We start from the raw sequence: 8007 nt of genomic DNA on the forward strand, positions 1-8007 counted from the left end.
TTTGATGATAGTTTTCTATGATTATTATCTCCATGCTACAAAGAAAAATATAGGTTATACTTTTACCAAAGTGTTTCAAACGTCACAGGCAATTTTCTATTCTATTCATCTAATCATTTTGTCTCCTCCCAGTAGCTGCTGCAGAGGGGTTTTCATAGCTACCTATATTTCAGCTGAGTTAGAGATTTCCTCTCTCTTTTTGACTTCAATGTCTAACTTCTGGCACTTCCATAACAGAAATCCTAGTTACCTTTGTTCCTGACAGAAAGCTTTCCCTCTAAGATAGAAAGAGTGCCTTGGAGTTTTATGGTCCCCAAAATTAGTAGTGAGAGTTGTCCTGTATGAATCCCCATGTCAAGAGTTATATATCATCTTCCCTAATGCCTCCTCCCCTATTGAAGGCACCACACCAACTTCCCCTGATTATTATAATACTTCCTGTGCACATGTTATACTTGGAGTCAGCAGCAGTCTTGGGCTTCTGGTATCCAAGACTGCAAAACTGGTCTTAAACTCTGAGGTGAAACCTTTGCAAATTCAAGGTAATGATTTGGCAGGGAAGATGACAGGGTTTCCAATGCAGAATAATCCTATTTATGGTCTTTATTTTGGAGGTACTAGAGTTTAAATCACTCCTAGATGTTTAGATACTATATTTCAGTCCTAGGAATTTCTCTACAAACATTAATTAATATGACAAATGCAGTATGGTATATGAGAAAAAAAGTTACTCCAATAAATTATCATAATGAGTTTTTTGTTTATTTTGTAGTGTTTCTGTATTTATCTGCACTTTGTATATATACATACACACATGTAAATAACCTGATTGTCTCTAATCTAAATGGTCACAGTACCTTTGTTGTACTTTTACACTGTATTTCATGAGTTTATAAAGTACTTTAAAAATAAATGACATACACATTTTAATTTGGTCTTTGTATTTTTTACTTTGTGTTGTGGGAGAAGAATTTGGGGAGGGGCAGGCGGGGTAATATCAGGAGGAGAAAAGAAATAGCTGAAAAGTTTCCAAAACAAGATGATCTGAGCCTAACAGACCAGGAATGTGGATGCAACCTGTCCCTGAACTCTGTAAGGAATATCATGGCAGAACCTTACAAATTTCTCCTGGAATTTGGCATAAAAATAGATTAGATATATGATATAACAATGGACTGACTTATAAAAGGAAGCAAATGAGAACTGGATTGGGAGGTGGGGGGAAATGTAATATTTGAAAACCAACAAGAACAATGGCAGCCAAAAGAGTCATTTTGAGTAAAAGTTTTCTGAGCCATCTCGTCTCAGTTTGCAAACAGTATTGAAAAATGGGACCCATGTGTAGTCAGTTCAAATTCTGCCTTCAAGTTATTTTTTTCTGCAATAGACATGGCTTTTTATTGCTAAATGGAATGGATACAGTTGTCTAGGTTCTCTTACTGGTTAATAGGCCATTGAGGTCTACACATAGTGGCAAGTAAATGGGGATAAAATGACATTTCTTTTGGGGGTAATTAGAGGGGATTTGAGAAACAGCCTGGCCTCCTGAAAGAGAGAGAGAGAAAGAGAGACAGAGAGACAGAGAGAGAGAGTGAGAGAGAGAGCTCAAAAAGAAAGAGTGGCAAATATGAGGAATTTGGGAAATTGGACTGGTTGAAGGATGAATGAGTTAGACTTTAGAGATCACTGAATCTTGAACACTCTGTAGGGTTTCAGTTATAACAAATCGTGAAGGTATTAAAGATGTATTTGAAACCTGACTCTAGTGAGCAAAGTGCTTATGGACCAGACTTATGGATATATTTCTAATATTTCATATGATTGATTTCCAAATCCTTAAATTAGATGGGACTTAAATTTTGTGTAACTTAGAAATCAAGCTTTTACTGGGATCTGAAGTCTGAAGGCTAGCAGTCAATACATGGCGATCTATTGTGTTATCATCTGCTCTTTTGGCTTTGTCATTAATATATTAAAACTTCTGATGTACCAACAGCTTGATTGATAACCCAACAGCTTGATTGACATCCCACAACCCCCATTCCTACTTTCTTTAATAAAGGCAGTTCAGCTCAGTCACACTCCCTCTCTGACCATCTGAGGAGAAGCTCACAGGCTGACCTGATGACACCACACTAGGTCTTGTCTCTGTGTTTCTTTTTTCTCTGATTTTCCTAGGTTTCTCTTTCTAGATTAGCTTAACCCTTTGCTTTCCAGCATACAACTTCCCTCTACAGGTGATTCAAACCCATGCAAAAATTTTATGTATGAGCTGGACTCTACATACTCCTCATTTTTAAGATGAGGAAAGAGACCCATTGTGACCAGATGGATGAGTCAGGATTTGCACTCAGGTCCTTTGCCCTTTGGAAATCAAATGTTCTTTCTTTCCATCCCGTATCACATTGCCAATTCTACCATTAAACAAATTGTTAATGACAAGCAAGTCATTTTCCATATGATTAAGGCATGTTTTTGATAAAATATTAACTTATCAAAGTGGGTAGCTAAGAAACTGTCCTGACATCCCTACCTAAACAAGGGTCCCTGGTCCATGTCAATTTAGGAAGACATGATTTAATGTGATTCTATACTTCTATAACAACAGACATTAATTAGGAGTTTTTTTCTTTATACTCACAAATATTTTTTATGAAACTCCAAAATTGAACTTTGTCCCTCATTATCTGTCTTCAAGAAACCTCCTTTACTGACCCTTGTCCTAGACTGACCCAGGAGTCCTCCGACACCCCTTGATCACTGTAGGAAGGATCAGCAGATATAATCAAGTCTTAAGTGTCTTGTTCATTTTCTTAGTTTCTCCTTTTGAATCTAGGATACTGCCAGGTACCCTAGCTTTTGACTATTGCTTCTAGGTCTCTCTATGGCTAGTGAGGGTCCCAAGTGATTGGTAGGACTCATACTGTGTCCCCTTCTCCAAAAATCTATAAACAAGCATATTGCATTCTGTAATTCAGTGGAAATCCTAGGACAGAGGTTCTGCACATCTTCCCAGATGAATCTTCCTACCCCAATTAAAGATCCTTATTTTAAATACTTTGGTAGTTCTGTATTTTTTCAGATTGACAGTACTTAGATGCAAAGGAAGATATGGACTTTGGTTAAGTTGAGGGGAGGAGAGAAGTGGCAGTGATAAACCTAGTGTGTTTAGTCTAGATGGATTTCACAAATGAGGTAAGTTTTAAACAGACTTTTGATGTAAGGGAGGGGCATTTCTTGTAATTCAATTTGATTCAGTTCAACAAGCATCCTCTGAGGTAGGAATTGGGAATACAAAGACAAAAATAAAAGTTCTTGCCTCCAAGATGGAATCTAAACTTCTAGGGATGATAACTATAAATTGAACACAATTTACATTATTATACAAATACAATGTATAAATTGTTCTTTGTATTCAAAGTATTTTTTGAACAACTGGGGTGATAAAAATAAGGCTTTCTAGAAGAGGTATCTATAATATATCCTGTCTATATCTTGTTTTAGGGGGCAACTAGGTGGCACAGTGGTACACCATGCCTGGAATCAGGAAAAAATTGTCTTCTTGAGTTGAAATCTGGTCTCAGATTTGTATGACCCTGGGCAAGTCATTTACCCCACTTGCCTCAGTTTCTCACCTATAAAATGAGCTGGAGAAGGAAACAATGGAAAATCATTCCAATGTCTTTGCCAAGAAAACCCCACAAAGTGGTAGGACTAAACAACAAAAAAATAGCCTGTTTTTTTCTGTCAACCTGAAAAAAATTTGAACCACTAAAGTAGTTATAACAACAGATCTTTAATTGAGGTAGGCAGATTAATCTAGAAGACACAGAACTGTACTCATGGTACTTCCACTGAACTGCAGAAGATAGGATGCTTATATCAATTTTAACAAAAGAGGTGGAGAACAAAAGTCTAATTATATGAATTCATTGAGTCTTGAGAAAGAAGAGACAGCCAAAGTCTAAAATGTAATAGCCAGAGGCTATGGAAACTGGACAGGTCCTTAAGGTTAATTGCAGGCATTTAAGAATTTATTGTCTTTTGTAAACTCAGGGGAAAAGGCAAGTTCAAATCATAGTTATTTCCCTCTCTCTTGTTTTAATTCTCCGGGAACAGTCTGGGAAACAAATCTATCTGAAGAGTTCTTGAAGACAATGTTGTCATTATCTAGTTGTTTGCAAATGATCTCCTCCATTAGTCAAAGAGAGCCTTGAAAACAAGGACAATCTTTTTACCCTTCTGTGTATCTTCAGCATTTTGTATAATCTCTGGCTAAATTATTAAATACTTATTGAGCCTTTATTAAGTAAGCACTTAATAAATTTTTATTGATGGCACATACTCAAAAGGGAAAAAATTAACACATGTGTAAATAAACATTCAGTTACATACAAGGCATATAGGTAAACCTTATCATTGTTATCTGACTGCTGGTGCTGTTATTTCACCAGTGTTACCTTAACCATCATAAATTAGTCTTATTAATGGTTAATTAGACTCTAGCCCTCCTGAGACCTGTTGACCTTCTGCCCCTATATCTGAGCTAGTTGATAGAATGGACTGAACATAATCCTCATCAGGCCTCCAGTCTTGGATTTCTAAACCTGCATATTCATGAAAGATCAATACTGACTAGCAATATTAGGATGCTCCATGGAGTCTGTAACCAAGGTACAACCGATATTCCAGGCATGACAGTTGCTGCCTCTGAGATCTACCTTCAGTTGCTTTAATTGAGTGGGTTGACAAATAGTAGTTTTCTTCATCTGAGAGGTCAATTAATTATTGACTGGTTCAGAAAAATCTTTGCCCAACTACTGAGTGGTGGTTGCTTTTATTTAAGAGGTTTCTGATTAATGAACTCCCTAAGGAGAAATCTCCAGGGCCAGATAGATTCACGAGTGAATTCTATCAAACATGTAAAGAATAATTAATTCCAAAACTATATAAGGTATTTATGAAAACAGGCAAAGGAGTTCTACCAAATTCTCTTTATGCCACAAATATGGTGCTAATACTTAAGTGAGAAAGAGCAAAATTTGAGAAAGTAATGTAAAGGCCAATTTCCATACAGAAATTTTAAATAAAATACTGGCAAAGAGAATACAGCAATATATCACAAGGTTAATTCACTATGACCAAGTAGGATTTATACCAAGAATTCAGGGCTATTTTAATATTAGGAAAACATTGATATTATTGACCAAATCAATAGCCAACCTAACAAAAATCACATGATTATCTCAACAGATGCAGAAAAAGCCTTTGACAAAATACAATAGCCATTCCTTTTGAAAACATTAGAAAGCACAGGGATAAAAGGGCCTTTTCCTTAAGATGATAAGGAGCATTTGTCTAAAACCATTAGTATCATCTGCAATGGGGATAAGAAGCCTTCCAATAAGATTGGAGGTAAAACAGGGATGCCCACTGTCACCATTACTATTTATTTAATATGGCACAAGAAATGCTAGCTTGAACCATAAGAGAAGAAGAAGAAATTGACTGAATTAAAGTAGGTAATGGAGAAATTAAATTATTGCTCTTTGCAGATGATATGATGGTATACTTAGAGAATCGACTAAAAACTCATTGAAATAATAACTTTAACAAAGTTTCAGGATACAAAATAAACTCACATAAATCATCAAAATTTCTATATATTACCAACAGAATCTAACAGCAAGGGATGAAAAGAGAAATTCTTTTTAAAATAACTCTAGACAGGGGGCAGCTGGGTAGCTCAGTGGAGTGAGAACCAGGCCTAGAGAAGGGAAGTCCTAGGTTCAAATCTGGCCTCAGACACTTCCCAGCCGTGTGACCCTGGGCAAATCACTTGAACCCCATTGCCTACCCTTACCGCTCTTCTGCCTTGGAACCAGTACACAGTATTGATTCTAAGGTGGAAGGTAAGGGTTTTTAAAAAAATAATAATAAAATAAAATAACTCTAGACAGTATAAAATATCTGGGGATCTACTTGCCAAGACAGACAAAGGAACTATATAAACACAATTACAAAAATACTTTTCACACAAATAAAGTCAGATCTAAATAACTGGAAAAACATTAATTGCTTATGGGTAGGCCAAGCCAATATTAAAATAAATTATAATTAAATTAAAATTACTTATATTATATACATAATATAATAAATATAACATAACATTTAAATTAAAAAACAAAAAAAATTAAAATAGCCTAAATTAATTATTTATATACATAAATTATTTATTCAGTGCTGTACCAATAAAACCACCAAAAATTTATTTTATACTTGAAAAAAAAATTCATCTGGAAGAATGAAAGGTCATTATCAAGGGAATTAATGGGGGAAAAATATGAAGTACCTAAAGAACAACAACAAAAAAAAGAAAAATAGAAGTACTAAATCTTAAATGGTACTCTACAGCAATAATCATCAAAACAAGCTGGTACTGGATAAGAAAATAGAATGATGAATCAATGGAATAAATTAGATATACAATATATAGGGGTAAACAACTTTAGCAATCAAGTGTTTGATAAACCCAAAGATACCAGATTTGGGGATAAGAACTCACTATTTAAACAAAAACTGCTGAGAAAACTGGAAAATTTCATAGCAGAAACTAGTTATAGACCAATATCTCAGACCCTATACCAAAATAAAGTCAAAATGGGTACATGATATAGACATAAAGGATGATGCCATAACTAAGTTAGGGGAACATAGAATAGTTTGCCTGTCAGATTTATAGAGAAGGGAAGAATTTATGATCAAATAAGAGATAAAGGACATTATGAGGTATAAAGTGAATAATTTTGATTATATTAAATTTAGAAGTTTTTGTACTAACAAAACCAGTGTAACCTAGATTAGAAAGGAAATAACAAACTGAGAAAAAATATTTCACAGCAAATTTCTCTGATAAAGTCTCATTTCTCAAATATATAGAGAACTAAGTAAATCTGTAAGAATATAAGTCATTCCCCAATTGGCAAATAGTCAAAGGATAAGAACAAGCAGTTTTCAGATGAAGGAATCAAATTAATAATTATATGAAAAATATCCTAATCATTCTTAGTTAGAACAATGCAAATTAAAACAACTCCCAAGTACCATCTCACACCTATCAGATTGGCTGTTGGATGGGATGTGGCAAAATTGGGACATTAATGCATTATTGATGAAGTTGTAAACCCATCTAACCATTGGGAGGGCAATTGGAACTATGCCCAAAGGACTATAAAACGTGCATACCCTTTAAACTGTAATATTATACTAATGGGTATATATTGCAAAGAGATTTTTTTAAAGGGAGACAAGGGGAAGGACCTACTATAAAAAATATTCCTAGCAATTCTTTTTGTGGTGCCAAAGAATTGGAATTTGAGGGAATATCCAACAACTGGGGAATGACTGAACAAATTGTGGTATAAGAAATGATGAGTAGTGTGATGATTTCAAAAGTGCTGGGAAGACTTACATGAATTGATACAGAGTGAAATAAGCAGAACCAGGAGAACACTGTACTTAGTAACAGCAATATTGTGAAATGATCAACTGTAAAGACTTTTGCTACTCTCAGCAAACAATTCAATGATCCAGAAGAATTCTGAGGGACTGATGGCAAAGAATGCTATGCACTTCCAAAGAGCATTGCTAGAGTCTGAATGCAGATCAAGGCATACTATTTTTCACTTTAAATTTATTTGTGTTTTCAGTTTGGGATATTATGAGTATATATTTTAGTTTGGGATATTATGAATGTCCTCTTTCAACATATGACCCATATGAAAGCATGGTAATAAATATATAACCCAGATCAAGCTGTTCACCATCTCCAGGAGATGTGGGAAGAGATCGAGTGAGATAATTTAGATCTCATAATTTCAGAAAAAATATATTAAAAATTGTTATTACATGGAATTGGGAAAATAAAATGTTTTTTAAAAGTAAAAAAAAGAGTTCTCTGAGGAAACTGGGACATTAATGCATTGTTGGTGGAGCTGTGAACTGATT

This window comes from Gracilinanus agilis, chromosome 3 (genome assembly GCF_016433145.1).
Source record: "Gracilinanus agilis isolate LMUSP501 chromosome 3, AgileGrace, whole genome shotgun sequence".
NCBI lineage: Eukaryota > Metazoa > Chordata > Mammalia > Didelphimorphia > Didelphidae > Gracilinanus > Gracilinanus agilis.